A 19,251-nucleotide genomic window follows, 5' to 3' on the forward strand; every position below is an offset into this window, starting at 1 on the left:
TTAGTTATCTATCTCTGGGATCTAGTGCCCGTGCCTAATACACATTAGTCAAGCAATAAATTTTGGATGACTGATTGAATACACATATGATGTACAAGCTGTCATATAAGAGCACAGAGTTTATGAAAGTATTTTATTATAAAATAAAAATAAATCTTTTATACATATTAAATTAAAATAATATAAAATAAAAATATTAAAAATATTAATAGTGTAAGCTAACACTTATGAACACACTTACATGGTCCTAGACACTTTGCTTACTGCTTCACATGGATCAACTCAGGTAGTAACTAACAGCTGGAGAGTGGGGAGGGGAGGCCTGGCAAAATGTCACAGGAGAAGTGATGAGTTTTGAAGGATGACTTGGCCATCGCAATTAACACAAGGTCATGTTTATCTTCTTCGCCTGCATCTAGCCAAGTTGTTCCCCAATTTGAGCTAAAGATTACTTGATAAATTACGAATTCTTAGAAATCAATCTAGTTTGGCCACGTATGCAATCAAATCCATGATAACCAAGTTTAAAACAGTTCATTTAATTTTGAGTATATTTGACCACATAGCAGAAAGGAGATAGTGGATTTTAAATATTTTTAAATTAAGTTACTTCTTTGCCTTCTATACTTTCACTAATCAAGGAGCTCACACTGTAAAGCCCAACAACAACAACAACTCTGGGACTCACAAGCTTAAAAGGAAACATCAGAGATCTGAGTAGACATTTTTCTAAAGACATACAGATGGCCAGCCAGTCCATGAAAAGATGCTCAACATCACTAATCATCAGGAAACGCAAGCCAAAACCACGAGATGCCACCTTACACCTGTCCGATGGCTATTATCAAAAAGACAAGAAGTAACAAGTGTTGGTGAAGATGTGGAGCAAAAGGAACCCTTGTCCACTGTTTGTGGGAATGTAAATTGCTACAGTCACTATGGAAAACAGTATGGACTTTCTTCAAAAAATTAAAAATAGAACTGCCTTGTGATCCAGCAATCCTACTTCTGAGTATTTATCCGAAGAAAATGAAAACACTAATTTGAAAAGATACATGCAACCCAATATTCACCAGACCATTATTGATAATAGCCAAGATATGGAAACAAGTGGCCATTGGTGAATGAATGGATAAAGAAAATGTGGTATATATACAATGGAATATTATTCAGCCATTAAAAAAAGAAATCTTGCCATTTGAGACAGCATGGATGGACATTTATGCTAAGTGAAATAAGTCAGAGAAAGACAAATACCATATGATCTCACTTATATGTGAAACCTTTAAAAAAAGAAAAAAGAAAACAAACTCATAGACATAGAGAACAGACTGGTGGTTGGGAATGGGTGGGTGAGGAGAATGCGTGAAGGGAGTTACATGTCAATCGTACCTCAATAAAAAAAGAAGGAAATTTCACAGATTTGCCCAAGCCATTCCTGCAACATATGAAAATCTATCATATTCAGAAAAAAATATTAATAACTTACATGACATTCCACAGCCCACCTCAGAAGGATATTCCAATGTTTAACAACTCTCCCAATCAGACTGTGAGGAAAGCAATTTTGACCCGCAGTCAAAGACGTGGGCATAAGTTTCCAGATAGCAAAATCATCTGTAAGTTAAAAGAGAACATTCAGCCAATGCTTAAACATGGAAGTTGATGAGAGTATTAAGAAATGACAGCAAGCCTAAGACAATGTCAGGAAGAGAAGCCGTTCCAAGAACTGTCTAATCCTATAAACTGATGCCAAACTATTCAAGTTTATTCAGAACCGAATCTGATCATGCCCTGATCTTCCCTTACATTTTAATTAAGATTAGTTGAGCATGTAAATGAGTCTTGAGCATAATATCCTAGGGTGAACAAGACTGGAAAGAATCAGAATTGGTCCAGCAGAGAAGGAAAAGTAGGGAAAGGCAATCCGTGGGGAGTTTTTGATCCTCAAGGTGAGGGCACCAGAAGGTGATTAAGGTTTGTGGCCTTAAGAAGTCAGCTGGAAGTACTTTCCATTTAGATTCTTCCTTGGAAGGGTGCCCAATCATGATGAAGGCAAGAAGGTGCTGCAAGTGTGAGCAGAACTTTTATATAAGCATTGTTTTCTTTCTCAATTCTAATCTGCTATCTTCCTATTTCTGCATCTGGATATCATGCCTTTGAACAATGAAAAACCTAGCGATACGGTCTTGACTCATAATTAACTTGTTAATGAGGATATCCCTGTATTATATTTTGCCTAACTTGCGCAAAACTTGTCATTCACCACTTTGCAATCTTTTTCATTCGTTTTCTTCCCTGTTTATTCTTTCACGGTTCCTTGTATATTGTGTTTAGGTCAATGTATGTGTATTATCAAATGTGTAGATACATGCAATCTAAACTAAATCTTATTCTAGTGATTTAAATTTAAGTAAGCGCAATATTAAGTACCAGATCTGCAGACTACTGAACTGAAATATTTTTACTATTTCAGTGTCCAGATTTTCACAATTACAATTGTTTTCAAACTTTAAATATCCTTAATTTTCCAGGATTTTCCCCCCAAGTCATCATTTCCTACTGTCAATATAGTTTTAAGCTTCATAAAAAGATCTATCTGTAAGTCACAGTCTCCTCTATCTGCAAATCAACATCATCCATAGGACATTTATTTCTAAAAATAACCTCAGTTAATATTTATTTTATTCATCAGTTTAGGTAGTTGAGCTAAAGTATAATACTCAGAACCCAAAGTCTGCAATCTGCAGAGAACCAATTTTGTCTCCGTACAATTGCTTCCTGCCAGTGGACTGCGGGGGGGGGGGGGGGACATCCTTGGGAATTTAAATGACCGAGTTACCCAGGGAAAGCAAGCTTACTTTTAGTAAGGGCGGGGGAGGGGAACGTTGATTTAATTTATTTTACTGCCTTCGAATCTACGTTGGAAAGGAGAAGCAAGAGTTGATTAATTAGCTTAGCAAATTCAGTAATTTGTTTATTCAGTTGGGTGAATTAATGTTTCCCCGAATTTACTTTAGCTTTATTTTTTGCTTTCAAATATATCCACTAGGTAAGATGTTAAAAGCCAAAAACCCTTCTATCCTCCAGCTCTTGCAAATATCTTTTCACATGTTAATTTGATCTTTTTGTGATTGGAGGCAGACAGATTTCACAGTTTCACCCCCTCCTCTTCTATCCCGCCAACCCCAGCATATGGATAATACACGTATAGATGACAGAAAATTATAGATAATAGAAAATTGACTACACTGCTCTATCCTATTTTTTAGGCTTCTCAGTTTTTAGCATTTCTCTTTTCCTGCTGACTTTAGTTTTAAATTTTATTTCCACCCAATATTAAAACCTAAAGGGAAATAAAGGACAGCATGTGTTAAGATTATCAGAAAAGAATTATAACAGCAAATTGCTTTATTAAAAAAACAGTCGTTAAATGTCTCAAATTTTTGCTAGTTTTTCCTTCTTCCTTCTCTTAATGACCCGTCTTTCTTAGGAAGTTCCTTTCATCTGACTTGCTCCACAAAATTATTCCTGATTCATTCGTTACTGAGATTTAGGGGAGTACAGCTGTTCAAACAAAGTGCTGGCCTATGAAAGCCTGGGAAAATTGGGGAAGATAATCAAATTAAAATTCCAGCTATACATTCTTTTAACAGAGCACAATTTTGATTTTTTATATTTCAAACGTATTAAAAAGGGCAAGCTCTGTAGCATCGTAGACTACATTTTTCCATTTAATGACCAGGATGACATGTTCAGGAAAAAAAAAAACCTATTTATTCAGCAACACATCAAATGTGCTTTTCTAGAAGAGATTTTTTTTTTAATTAAAATAAATTGAAGATCCAAGAAAATAGGGGCTTGAGATCCTAGCAGCTGGGGACCACTGGAAAATTTCTGGCTCAAAATGCCAGGCATTAAAAAAAAAAAAAAAAAATGCCAGGCATAAAATACGAGTGTTGGTGACCTGTACACAAGAGTGTTGGGGGTGTTCTGATAAACACCAGACACCACTGATTTTCAGCCAAACGTGGAACTGGGAGAGCTTTTAAGCTGCAAAATCACCTTCTCCGAGGAAGTTTACATCTCTCTAGCTCTGTGAAAAGGAAAACGATTACAGGATCACAATCTCCTTCGAACTCACGAGGCATATGTTCCTGGCCTTGAAGTTGAAAAGCTGAGAGAGAAAAATCAAAATGGGAGTGCTTTCACGCTTCTGAATTTATTCCTCTCCTTTCTCATGCATCTGTACATTGACGGAGCTAGCAGAGAATGTAAAGTTTTCCTAGATCAATTTAATACTTTTTGAATTACACTGTAAAGAATGCCCACCCCCATGTATAAGTATTATGTTTCCTAGATCAAGAAAGAGCATCCTCTTCTTTCTAGCTGCCCAAGAACCCCACCTCCAGTCAGTCACCAAGTCCCATTTAAAATCTACCTCCTAAATATCTTCGGACTCCAGCCATGTTTCTGCATTCCTACAGCCTCTCACCCAGTTAAGGCTACTGTTATCTCCCAACCAGACTGCGGCAGAAACCTCCTAACTGGTCTGCCTTCAACTTTGCCTTACTCCATCCGTTCTTCACACCAGCTAAACCGATCTTTCTAGGAAGCAAATCTCCAATTGCCATTAGGATAAATTCCAGACACCTGAACATAGTTCAAATCACGATCAGGCTCTGAGCAATGCTTCAGTCCAATTTCCCTGCTTCCTGTCACACTCCACAGTACAGCCAGGCTAAGTGCTTTTCATTCTCCCCAAACTCACACACACACACACACACACTCACCCTGGGCTTTGGTACATACTCCTACAAATGCCTGCAGCATCCCCACTGTGCCATCTTCCCTCTCCCTCTTAAAATTTAACCTATAAGGGCTTCCCTGGTGGCGCAGTGGTTGAGAGTCCGCCTGCCGATGCAGGGGACACGGGTTCGTGCCCTGGTCCGGGAAGATCCCACATGCCGCGGAGTGGCTGGGCCCGTGAGCCATGGCTGCTGGACCTGTGCGTCCAGAGCCTGTACTCCGCAACAGGAGAGGCCACAACAGCAAGAGGCCCGCATACCACACACAAAAAAAAATTTAACCTATAAGAGTAGCTCTTAGTAGGTGCTCAATAAATACTTGCTATTGGATAAAGGAATGAACAGGGTGACAATGCTACTAGGTATATGACACAGTGGAGTTTTTCGGGTTTTTTAATTAAAATTACTTGTTAGACTCTGAATAGGGGGCCAGAACATGGAAATCCAGTTATGCAGGTTATACAAGTGTTGGATCTAATGTAGTTTCCTCACCCCACCAAGTGCAAGACAACTTAGATTCAGTACTTGATTGTTCTCTGTGGCTCCTATTTTATTTATACCACTGGCCACTACTCTTTGATGTCAGCCCCATACAAAGTCAGTTTAGAAAGGACAGCGCTGATTACACCATTAGCCTAACTCAGATCCCAAGTCAAAATGCTAAAATGAAAAACAAAGTTCACCCTTATTTCTCTTAATTCTAAGCAAACAAACTTATAGTCAAGAGTATCTCCCCACTTTCTAAAATGATTCTACGGTAATTTGGCAGTCAGCCTGCCCTACTCTGCATTTTGTTTAAGGTCCCCTGATAATTTGTTGCAGTGTGATGAAATAGTTCCTCTGGCCAATTACAGCCTCTGTTTACTATTTACCCCAGGCAAGAACTGAGGTCTGGGTGTGGATGTTTACTCTAAAAAACCTGGTAGTCAGAACTGGCTTCCCCCCATTCAAAAGCACCAGTGCCTACAAGAGAAAATCCAAACTACTCTGTGTGGGAAAGGAGGCGGGTTTAAAAACACTTCTGCAGCGTCTACATACCCCCTTTCCATCTCATCCCAGCCATGCCTGGCCCTCGCACCCTCTGCTTCAGGTATACCACCCAGAGACCTCCAAACCTTCCTCTGTGCTTTGCACTGGCTCTTTTCTCTGCTTGGAATGTCGCCATTCCAGTCTCATTCCTCACTCTGTCCTGTACCTGGCACATTCTTCCCACCCACAAGCAGAATCAGTTAGTCCCCTCTTTGTGCTTCCTTTCCTTACCTCTCTCAAGCCACTTAACACATTAGATATTGCAGTCACTACTCGTGTATCTGTCTCCCCTACCAAGTTGAGAGCTGATTATAAGCAGATGCCACATCTTACTCATGTTGAGATCCTTGGTGGAGAAAATAATACCTAGCACATGGTAGTCAATGAATGGTAATTTAATGAATGAACCTGCTTCATCTCTGTCCACAACTGAGAGCAAACCACAAAATTATCAGAATCTGACTGCAATTCCATCCATCATGATTCTGTACGTCATAAACAGCAACGGAAAACCAAACATGCAAAAGGACTGCATTTTACTTGCTATGCAGACTTTGGGTAACTTACAAGACTAATCGTCATAATGACAAGCAAATAGCTCCAACCTCTGTCAACATAACTTTGAATTGTTGTTCCAACTGGATACACAGTTGGAGACAATTCAAAAGAGAATGTTTAGAGATTTTAAGTGACACTAACCGGCCTTTTTACTATTTGTTCAGCAACTATTTGCTGAACCCCAGCAACACGCTTGGCTTGCTTTACTAGTAGAAGGACTACCAAGTGGTGTCAGAAAAGATCCCTGACCTTAATGTAAGGGCTTTTCAGTCTGGCAAATGAACCAAGGCAACTATAAGGCATTACCTATAGATGTTATGTAAACGGTATCAACAGGGGATTATTGGCATTTACAGGAGGATGAAGACAAGTTTTTTGTTTTATGGGCTTTTACTGTATATGGCCGGTAGGATGGTAAATGTGGTCTAAGATTTTGGCTCCTTTTAGGTTCAAGTTTGCACAGTTTGTTTAGTTGCAGCTCTCACCATAGCAATTCAGGAGCTGGAGAGTAAAGGCGCTTCTACCATGAGGAGAAAGGAGAACAGGGAGGCCTCTAACTCTTCTAGGTTTTTCTCCCATCCTAGGTGGTTTATCGTTGAGATGCCTTGAGAGAAAAGCATTAAATCCAATAAGCTTCAAGATGAAATTCTGACCCAAAACTCATCTCCTCCCAGAAGATACCTAATGAGGACTGGCCTCTTCCACTCCCAGAGCTAATTCCTCAGTCACATAGGAGGTCCCTGAACATATATCACAGGGCCGTGTCCTTGCCTTCAAGGATTTCCATCCTTCATTCTCAAGGTCTAATGTGGCTGTAAACATTTACTTTTATTTGTCTTTATTGTATTTGTTATTGGAAATCCCCATGTTGAGTGTATGTTCCAAATTTTTTTTTAAAAGAAAAAACTAAATCACTAATTATGCTTTCTAATATTTCTCTAGTTTCATTTCTCACCATCCGGCATCCCCAGGATACACACTCTCAAAGTCACGTTTTTTTTCTAGCACACTCTGTAAGTGTGGCTTATAGTGCATTCGCCTAAAACCTAGAAATCTCCAAATCACCTACTGTCTCATACAACCGCAAAAGTCCACCTTTCCCTGGGGACCGCACAAGTAGCCCGTGCCCAAAGCCAAGTATATTCAAACTGACTTTCGATATTTCAGAACAAAGGATTCATAAGCAAGCGTTCAGGGATGAATCCACCATTTGAAATTGCATGAGAAAAATCTTACGTGTACGTGAATCTATGGATTTTTTCTTGGGGCTAGGTTCCACTGCTTTTAAGGAATTCTCATAGGGACCTCACACACACACACACACACACACACACACACACACACACAGACTCCAAAATACATGATATCGGGCTTCCCTGGTGGCGCAGTGGTTGAGAGTCCGCCTGCCGATGCAGGGGACACGAGTTCGTGCCCCGGTCCGGGAAGATCCCACGTGCCGCGGAGCGGCTGGGCCCGTGAGCCATGGCCGCTGAGCCTGCGCGTCCGGAGCCTGTGCTCTGCAACGGGAGAGGCCACCACAACAGGGAGAGGCCCGCGAACCGCAAAAAAACAAACAAAAAAATACATGCCATCCTGCTGGTTTGGTAAAGAACACACTTTTGTATACAAATACAACACAATTTCCATTTGTCTAATGAAAAGTGTCAACACCTTCTCCCATGCCTTTGCAGATGAAATAGGATTAAAATATCCGTGTCAGCAAGCGAGTGCCAGAACACCAACATCCTAGGATGAGAGGCAGCAAAGAGAAAGAACAAAAGCCCCGAATTATATATGCCTGAAAAACTGGAATCATGAAAAACAAGCAAGAACGAAAGTAGGTCATTGTGACTTGACATTCAGAAATAAGCAGCGGCATTCTATTCCTACTGTCCTGTAAATCACCCTCCAGTCCTGAATTTCATCACCACCCTACGAAAGATAATTGAACTTCCTCAGCATTCCTCAAACACCACATCACAGCTACGGAACAACAGAATTGTGTCTGCCAGCTCATCTTCTAAAACATTGGGGGACTTCCCTGGTGGCACAGTGGTTAAGCATCCACCTGCCAATGCAGGGGACACGGGTTCGAGCCCTGGTCCGGGAAGATCCCACATGCTGCGGAGCAACTAAGCCCGTGCGCCACAGCTACTGAGCTTGCGCTCTGGAACCTGAGAGCCACAACTACTGAGCCCACGTGCCACAACTACTGAAGCCCATGCGCCTCGAGCCCGGTACTCCACGACAAGAGAAGCCACCAAAATGAGAAGCCCGCACACGGCAATGAAGAGAAAGCCTGTGCGCAGCAACGAAGACCCAACGCAGCCATAAATGAATAAATAAATTTATTTATTTTAAAAAGAAAAATTGGGAAACAACAGTAAGAACAAACTACCTACATTTTATTCCAAAAATTAACAATAAAGTGGTAAGAGGTTCTATGAAAAGTGTTTATTTAATGTATAAGGCTAAAATAGGTCTTGACCTACAACATCATTTATATGGCATAGAGTACCTCAAAATAGTAATATGTATATGAAGGGCCCATCTTGAATCTGTCCTGAATTTTGATCTGACATAACCAGTGGAGATTTATATGCTTTCATTGTTATAGTTCTCTGACATCCTTTTCTGAATGAATCCAGATGGAAGTGTCTCTCTTCTGGTGCTCTGTTACTTGCTGCTGCAGTTTCCATCTGTTGTGCTAAGATCCATCCCTTATTTTAGTCTGGACACTGAGTAACCTTCATTTCTTCACACTTCCTGGTCCCTTCTTAACAGCTCCATGTAGGAATCGCTGGCTTTGCTTCCAACTTATCCAACATTTCTTTCCAATTATTTATGTTGGTGACACACTCTTACCAACTGTCCAGGGTCACTACTCAGAGGCACTTGATTTGAAAAAGCATTCAGTTTCCCATCCAATATTTTGGTAGCTCTACAGCTCCCCACTTCAGCTCTGCCATGTTAGCGCATTGTGGAATGGAACTAAGTTCTTACATTTTATCTGAGATTGTCTTTAACACCCACAGGCTTGGGTTGGGTCAGCGTCAGTTCTCAAGTCTAAAGAACATTAACATCAACAACAATTGCTGAAAAAGTGAGCACTGATATCACAAAAAGGACACAATCCCAGATCTGCCATTTATTCTCAGTGTGACATTTGAGCAAGTCTCCTAACCTCTCTGAGCTTCACTTTCCTAGTCCGTAAAATAGGGAGAATACCACGTTCTTCACAAGGTTGTAAGGATTCATTATGATGATGTATATGAGGCTTAGCAAAGACACTGCTGCCCCAAAGCCACTGCTGGCAAGTGTCAGGTATTTATTTATTCTGAGAGCAAAGTCTTAATTATCTGTTTATAAGACTGAACATTAGCATGAAATTTCATCTATTTTTTTATTAGGGGATTGGAAGTAATTTACATATTAAGAGCAAGCAAGCATTCCTCTGCAAAAATTCAAAGGCATATTGTGACAAGTCTCTGGTCTGCAGAAACATTGAACTCTTCTGGCTGATTCCTTCTCCTAATTCTGGTTTTGCTTCCCTCTCTCAGTATAAATGAAAATAGCACATGGGAGGATGTTCTGTAATCGCTACCTAGCAAGGCAACAGCAACTAATAATGACCCTAGAGGAAGTCTGAGGGCGAACCAGCTGCTACTCCTAACCTCTTGACAAGACTGATTAAAGATTTAAATTGTGGCACCCGTGGAAGAAACACACATGTGGTTTTAAAATATCTGCATTCCATTGCACTGCTCTTTGTAAAATCCATACAGACCAAGGAAGCTGACACACTCAGTAGAACACATGGGCCTCCATTGTATCCCAGACCCCTCCAGGTATTTTAAGCACTAGAATCAAAGTACACAAATAGGGCTTCCCTGGTGGCGCTGCGCAGTGGTTGAGAGTCCGCCTGCTAATGCAGAGGACACGGGTTCGTGCCCCGGTCTGGGAAAATCTCCACGTGCCGCGTAGCGGCTGGGCCCGTGAGCCTACGCGTCCGGAGCTTGTGCTCCACAACGGGAGAGACCACAACAGTGAAAGGCCCGCGTACCAAAAAAAGAAAACACAAACAAAAGCCCACTATCTGCTCGTGCTCCATCTTACCAGGAAAAAAAGAAAATATATGTATTTTTTAAATAAGTCTGTTGTTGTAGGATGAATGTGGACTTTTTTAGCCCATTCAGCAGGATTTTTCACTGAGCTGCAATGCAATAGATTTATTTTGTCACCGTCCAACACAAACAATTGAAGAAACTCAGCCTAGTGCAAAAATCCCCAGGAGAAACAATCTGCAATTTAATTAGTGAATAATGGAAGCCATTTAAATACAATTCCGGGCATTTTTTAAAGTAATATTTGAATAGACATCTGCTGCATGTACTAAGTGTTTAGGCAAAGCATAATAATCCCTGATCTGATGAGCATGCCCAAGGTTATGAACAAGACTGTCTGCTGTTAGGGCAAGACCCATAATTTAAAACAAAACTCCAGAAATTTACCTTCTTGACACCTACCCCATCACTACCAAAAACAAGAGATTGATAGATCAGGAAGGAAGGAAGGAAGGAAGGCAGGAAAGGAGGGGCAGAGGGAGGGAGGGAGGGAAGCAAGGAAGGGAGGGAGAGAAGGAAAGAAAATACTAGTCACAGTCTTTTGAAGTGCGGTATAGTGGAAACAGAAAGGATTTAAGGGCAATGGCATTAAGTTGGAATTCTGACTCCTTCACCACTTCTCTATGACCACTTCAACTTCTTCGTTTATAAAATGGGAATATTAATGTCTACCTCACATGCGTTTTGAATATTAAGTGAGAATAATTATAATAAAGCACCATATAAATGTTAATTGAAGATGGTGAAATGTTGAAGAAATGGAGAGTACAAACCTAATTAGTCATATGTCACTACTGCACTTTCAACCATAAGAATTTTACTATTTCAGCTTTATGGATGTATTTGTATAGACAATACATTTTACCATTACCAGAACTTCAGTTTTGCAAGATGAAAAGAGATCTGGAGATGGATGGTGGTGACGGTTGCACAATGATGTAAAGGTACTTAATGCCACTGAACTATATACTTAAAAACAGCCATGATGGTAAATTTTGTTATGTGTATTTTACCACAATTTTTAAAAATTAACTTAAAATATTTACCATGATATAAAACATCAACAAAACAAAAAGACAGCCTACTGAATGGAAGGAAAATGTTTGCAAATGATATGACCAATAAGGGGTTAATTTCCAAAATATTTAAACAGCTCATACAACTCAATATCAAAAAAACAAACAACCCAATTAAGAAATGGGCAGAGGACCTGAATAGACATTTTTCCAAAGAAGATATACCAGATAGCCAACAGGCACATGAAACGACGCTCAACACCACTAATCATCAGAGAAATACAAATCAAAACCACAAGGAGATATTACTTCACACCTGTCAGAAGGGCTATCATCAAAAAGTCTACAAATAACGAGTGTTGGAGAGGATGTAGAGAAAAGGGACCCCTTGTGCACTGTTGGTGGGAATGTAAATTGGTGCTGCCACCAATTTACATTGAAAACAGTATGGAGGTTCCTCAAAAAATTAAAAATAGAATTACCATGTGACCCAGCAATTCTACTCTTTGGTATATATCTGAAGAAAACAAGAAGATACATGTACCCCAATGTTCACAGCAGCATGATTTACAGTAGCCAAGATATGGAAGAAACCTAAGTGTTCACCAAAAGATTAATGGATAAAGAAGATGTGAGATTACACACACACACACACACATACACATACACACACACACACACACACACACACACACACGAATATTATTCAGCCATAAAAAAGGATGAAATTTTGCCATTTGCTACAACATGGGTGGACCTGGCGGGTGTTACGCTTAGTGAAATAAATCAGAGAGAAAGATAAATACTGTATGTTATCACTTATATGTAGAATCTAAAAATTAAAACAAACAAAAGAATATAACAAAACAGAAATAGACTCACAGATACAGAGAACAAACTAGTGAGGAGAGGGAAGGGGTGAGGGGCAAATTAGGGGTAAGGGATTAAGAGATACAAACTACTATGTATAAAATAAGTAAGCTCTACGGATATAGTGGATAGCACAGGGAATATAGCGAATATTTTATAGTAACTTTAAATGGAGTATAATCTATAAAATTATTGAATCACTATGTTGAACACCTGAAACTAATATAAAATTGTAAACCAACTACACACACACACACACACACACACACACACACACATATATATATAATTGCTGTGACATAATCCCCTGGTAGCAGAAAATAAATCTTCTTCCATTAATCTCTAACTTGGTCAATTGAAGAAGCCAAAAACAGGGCTATGGACACTAGATATAATATATAGTAAGAGCATGTTGCAAAGTCATGTACAAATTCTAGGACTTTAGCCAAAGTTTCAGAAAGGACTTCTTTTGAACCTTTTGTTAATTGCACACAGAACAAATTTCAAAATAAAGGTACCTGTGCATTGGTTGGCAGGCCCTCAAGCGCCTATGCTTTGCACACTTCAAGGGACAGAAATGACATTTGTACTTATGAGTACAAATACTTGAAATTATTCAACAGTTTACATTCAACAATGTTCAACAGACTCCCAGCATATGTAGCAACAAATGTATTAAAAATAAGAAGAACCCACAAAAGAAGAAGGATCCACATTATAGTTGATCATAAAGAGGGTGGATGTTGCCTTGCTCAGTGCTCAGTGATGAGCTATATGAATCCATGCATGATTACAAGTCCAGACACAGAAATAACTACAGGTAGTAGAAGGTCAGGCATCACTTCTAGTAAAAGGAATCCCCAGGAGTCCCACCTCTGCTACCACCAGCTGGGCTACCCTGTGGAAATCACCAAGCCTTGCTAGGCCTCAGTCTTCGAATTTATGAGACCACTGGGCAGGACTGGATGATAAAAAAGTTCCCTTTTGGCTCTCTGCAACTCTGCTCTATTGTAAGCTTTGTTGGGGAAGTATAATAACACAATATATTAACCCACCTGTTTTGGTTTTTTTAAGACCTTTTTTAAAATATTTATGTATTTATTTTATTTTTGTCTGCATTGGGTCTTTGTTGCTCCGCGCTAGCTTTCTAGCTGCAGCGAGCAGCGGTTACTCTTCGTTGTGGTGCGTGGTCGTCTCATTGCAGTGGCTTCTCTTGTTGCGGAGCGTGGACTCTAGGTACGCGGGCTTTGGTAGCTGTGGCTTACAGGCTCTAGAGCAGAGGCTCAGTAGTTGTGGGGCATGGGCTTAGTTGCTCCGCAGCATGTGGGATCTTCCCGGACGAGGGCTCAAACCCATGTCCCTTGCGTTGGCAGGAGGATTCTTAACCACTGCGCCACCAGGGAAGTCCTACCCATCTGTTTTGACTGAATGTTTGTAACCTCTAAAAATTCATATGTTAAAACCTAATCCCTAATGTGATGGTATTTGGAAGTGGGGCCTTCGGGAGGTGATCAGGCCACGAGGGTGGAGCCCTCATGAATGGGATTAGCGCTCTTATATAAGAGACACTAGAGACCTCCCTTGTCCCTTCCACCATGTGAAGACATCTCAAGAAGGCAGCTGTCTATGAACCAGGAAGCAGGCTCTCACCAGACACCAAATCTGCTGCCACCTTGATCTTGGACTTCCCAGTCTCCAGAACTATGAGAAATAAATCTGTTATTTAATTAAGCCTCCTAGGCTATGGTATTTTTTTATAGTAGCCTGAGACACCCTCCCCTGTGTATTACAACATACATCTACGAGGAAAAATAAATAATATGACAAAACAACTAAACATGCAAGGATGCCAGGGAGCCAGCAAAGAAGAATCTAAATGATCAAGGCTGGGCACCAGTAGCTCAAATACCAGGAAAAAGCACCCTGCAGTATCTCGATGGGGGAGAGGGGATGGGGGGACCAGTCTCAAAGCTACAACCATAAGTTAGTTCAGTGTGGTACTGAGGCAAAACAGGAAAGTGAACTAATTAAACAAATTAGAGAGCTTAAAGACAGACCCATATACAGTTGACCCTTGAAAACAAGGAGGTTAGGGGTGCCGACCCCCAAGCAGCGAAAAATCTATGTATAACTTTACAGTTGGCCCTCCATGTCCATAGTTCTGCTTCTGTGGATGCAGCCAACCAAGAATCATGTGTAATGTAGTACATATTTATGGAAAATAATCTGCATATAAGTGGACCTGTGCAGTTCAAACCTGTGTTGTTCAAGGGCCAACTGCATATAGGAAAACTTAATATATGATTAAAAATAGCCCCATAAGTCAAACAGAAAAAGATGGAGTATTTAGAAGATGGTGTAGAGAAAACTGACTAATTTTATTAAAGAAATAAAACTAAATTCCTACCTTCAGGTAATCTAAAGATAGGTAGATTAAAGATTTAAATACAAAAAGTAAAGCTCTAAAGTCAATAGAAGAAAATACAGGACAACACTCATGATACCTAGGAGTGGGAAAGCGCTTCTTAAACAAAAAGTAAGTTTAAAAAAAAAAGCACACTGAAATAAAGATATACAGCACAGGCCCAACTGTCAAAACTTTAAGGCAACACAGGCTCAGCCTCTGGCTACAGCGCAAGGCCCAGCCCTGGTCCCAACCATCAGTGCTATCTCGGAAGTCAGTGGAAACCTCACCAGCCACAGGAAATCCGGTCAGAACTGCCACTTAGGCCCGAAAACTCTGCAAACTGTCTCCTCTTTTGGAACATGGATTACAGTGGTACAAATTCAAAGAAATCGGGTGAGTGGAAACTGTCATTTCATGAAGATCGGTATTACACAATGATTTATCATGAAACAACTTTTCCTTTTTGTTTTATAAATTTATTTATTTATTTTTGCTTGTGTTGGGTCTTCGTTGCTGCGCGCGGGCTTTCTCTAGTTGCAGCGAGCGGGGGCTACTCTTCATGGAGGTGCACGGGCTTCTCATTGCGGTGGCTTCTCTTGTTGCAGAGCACGGGCTCCAGGCGCGCGGGCTTCAGTACTTGTGGCACACGGGCTCAGTAGCTGTGGCTCACGGGCTCTAGAGTGCAGGCTCAGTAGTTGTGGCGCACAACGGGCTTAGCTGCTCCGCGGCACATGGGATCTTCCCGGACCAGGGCTCAAACCCGCGTCCCCTGCATTGGCAGGCGGATTCTTAACCACTGCACCACCAGGGAAGCCCTGAAACAACTTTTCTTTATATACTCTGTGTTTTAAACCTTTATATACTCTGTGTTTTAAACTAAGGTGCTAATAATGCTGTAAAATAGTTATTTTAATCCAGTTCAAAACGGGACTTTTCATAAATACTAAAGAGAACTATCAGATCCTTGACAATAAAAACAATTCACTGAGACACTTAAAAGTTCATGTTAAACTGAAGGATCCTTTAATCTTAAACTCTATTGGGTACTTCATAATTTTATATTTCGTTTATGTGAAATTTCAAGCTCTACAAGTCAGTAGGAAAGACATTATTTTAAATTGCTTAGAACTCCCTATCAATGTCTAAATGATCCCAAGTTGCAATTTTGTGAAATCATTTTTTGTAAAAAAAAAAAAAAATTCCAAAATTTCAAGTGAAATAACAGAATGGTAAAGTCTGAGACTTTTCACTCCTAGCTTCCTATAAAATGAAAAAATACCGATAGAGGGAGAAATCTTATCACGGGGAACAAAGACAGGAAGCAGGCATGATCATAATCTGGAAACATTTTCCACCCTTGCACTGATTGTGATGAGATTCAGAAACACCGTTTTGCAATCTACCTCCTGAGTTACAATGTGAGGGATGGAAGTGAGAGGGCTCCACTAACCTTAACTGATGGCACCTGAGGGAGAAACTACATTATCCTGAAAAAATGGACAACCTGCCAGGGCAGTGACCCAGATTCACATCTCTCGGGTTTCCTTTTTCCACACCTAATAACAGTATTAGAAATCTCCAGCAGATTGTCTTCAAAGCCCCAGAAACCACCTCTTACAAAGACAGCCACACAAGATAGAAAAACAGTGGTCCTCAATTTTCAAAGCTGCAATCCCACTGCAAATGACTTTATCCCACTCCTACACCTAACCCTAAACCTGCACTGGCGTGAACACCCATGCATTACTTGGAAGAGTGAATGAGTCCCATGCACAAAAAGAGAAACAACATTCAGTAAACTCATTGCCGGACATCATAAGCTGGGCTCATTACAATGCAAAGTAAGCTGCCCTTCAATTTCAGCAAAGAAAGAGGGACTTTGCCAGAGTCCATGGGGACCGTGAGGGAATTGAGGAATCCAACATCAAGCCCGTTAGATACCCGAGTTCCAAGTATAACAGGAGATGAGATGTCTGGCACTACATGTGATGGGAGAAAAGAAAACTTTTGCTACCATCATCTCCCTACTGGGCTCTAAGTCCTAGGGCAGGTGCCTGAGGTAAGTTTGCATCTTGCAAAGACTGCAGGGAAAAGGAGGTACATATGGTTATAAGAATTCAGATCTAGTTAAGTTTTGGCTTTAAGACCCCCCAAATCCTACCCCTTTGTAGAAGACTATCTCTTTGTCCTAGAAAAACCAGCCGAATAGGTAGTTTAATTAGGCAAAGACCTCTTATGAAATGAAGATCTTTACAAGACTAGGCAGAATTGCATCTCTGCAGACTGTTTCTTGTCCTGAAGGAATGTTTCTTGTCCAAGAACGGATTTGGACCATATTATTCCTACAAACTATTCCATGGAGACATCTGCATTTGAGTAGTTGTTTGTAGAAGATCAGAAGCTGTCTGGACACAGATGTCTGGAGAGAAGATATGAAAGCCCCATCTTTATGTGCTGATGGAGGAAGGACTACAAGTGAAGCCCCTTCTAGAGGAAACCGTGGATGTCCTACCTAATTAATCCAGACTGAAGTGGTTCTTAATCTTTTGGGGAGATGCCAGATCATTTTAACAATCTGATGAAGGCTGTGAATCTGCTCCCCAGAAAAAAGCATACGCTCACAAAATTTTGCACTCAGCTTCATGGTGTTCATGGATCGCTCAAAGCCTGTTTCCACAAAGCTAAAAACTTATGGACCACTAGATTACATGGTAGTCTGCCTAGAGCTTTAGGTTAAGGTAATAACGCTCTGGATAAGCTTTGATGTTTCCTTTGATGGAACTGAGTATTTTTTCCATCAGTCATGCTGGGAAGAAGTAGATCCTAAATGGGGAAATAAAGAGGAAAGGCCTTAGGCTAAGAAAGAAACTCCCTTTTCTTCTCTAATTCCAGTGAGACTCTGGCCTGGACTCTCAGGAGTGGAGATTCACTCACAGGTGCCCGAGAACGGGGAGAAAGCCCGACTTCCGCCCCCATGGAAAGCAGCCAGAGACTGGAGACAAATCAACCCTAAAATAAAATCTTATGCATGACCTAGACCTATGGATCCCCATAATAATCATATCTCACAGCTAATTTTAAGTTATTCTCTGTGCTATAATTCTCCATTAGCCTAAACTTTGATTAAGTCATGTTCAGTGTTACAGCCTCAATTTAGAAGTCTTTGAGGAACTATGGCAGCAGGAGGTGGGGGGTTGTCTAAGTCCAAGCTTGGACTAGAGTGATAAAGGGAAGGGCATGCCCTTTTTGAACCCACCTCAGTGATGGTGGCTGTAAACCATGAGCCTACGAGCAGCAATAGCGCTGAGAGTCGAAGGCAGGTGATGGGAGATATGCAGGAAAGAGGCAGACAGACATGAAAGCCTGTGAGTTCTTAAATCCTTCTGCGGGAGAATGAAGGAGACAGAACCACAGAGGAGGCAAAGAGCCTTCTATTCCCAGCGTGGGGCTACAAGCCAGTGGGTTTCGGGTTGACCTGTGAATGTGATGCCACCTTATATCAGAATGGGAGCCACTGGAATACGTACAAAGGAAAGCAGGAGGAGAAGATTAAAGATCGCATCAAAAAGTATATAGAAAACCGAAAAAGCCTCAGAGTAAACAAAGGAATCCAAGAGCTAGATTTTTGTGGGGGAAGAATATATAGATCTAATAAAAGAAAAATAGAACACACCAATAAAATTAGAAATAACTGTGTTTAGGTTTTTATTGAGAAAATTACGATTATCTAACGTATAATTTCATGGCAAAATTTTATTTGTCTTTTTGCCATCTTTACTGGGATATAATTGACATGTAACATTGTGTAAATTTAATACAATCTGATGATTCAATATACATACGTATTGCAAAATGATTCACGGTAAATTTTTTAAATCTTTATGTAACTGATGGTTTTCTATATAGAGTTCAATTCTTGAAAGTAAACCAATAAATAGAAGAAATTAAGAAATGCATAAAGTAATTTACACCAGTAAAAATGCTCAGTGCCCATTTGGTTTTATTGGCCAATTATTTTAAATTTCAAGGACCAGCCATTTCCATGCTATATAAACTGCTACAGAACATTTAAAAAAGGAATCTTCTAAAAAGATGCAACAGCAAAACAAAATTTATACCTTTACCTACAAAACAAAGTGTAAAATGAAGCTAGAAATATGAAGGGTAAGACTACTTTTGTTCCTCTCAGTTGCCTGGTAACCATTTCAACTTAAATCGAGATTATGGGATAAAACTTAAAAAAAAAAATCTCTAAACATACCAACCCTAATATCTACATTTCTTAACTGCTCAAAAATCTACCTTATTCTGTTAGTGTAGCTGAGCTACACAGAGTAATTGAACCACAGCTAGGTATTATACACAGTAACTATACCAGTATTTCTGCTTCCTTCCATCCTTTCACTTTATGTAAGTATGGAATGTGTATTTGGTCCCAA

General features: G+C 40.3%; 1 pseudogene; it reads right to left on the minus strand.

The window, feature by feature from the left end:
* LOC132527948 (uncharacterized) overlaps positions 1–19,251 on the minus strand; it is a 393,532-nt pseudogene that overhangs the window by 331,037 nt on the left and 43,244 nt on the right.

The sequence above is a fragment of the Lagenorhynchus albirostris genome, chromosome 10 (genome assembly GCF_949774975.1).
Source record: "Lagenorhynchus albirostris chromosome 10, mLagAlb1.1, whole genome shotgun sequence".
Lineage (NCBI taxonomy): Eukaryota > Metazoa > Chordata > Mammalia > Artiodactyla > Delphinidae > Lagenorhynchus > Lagenorhynchus albirostris.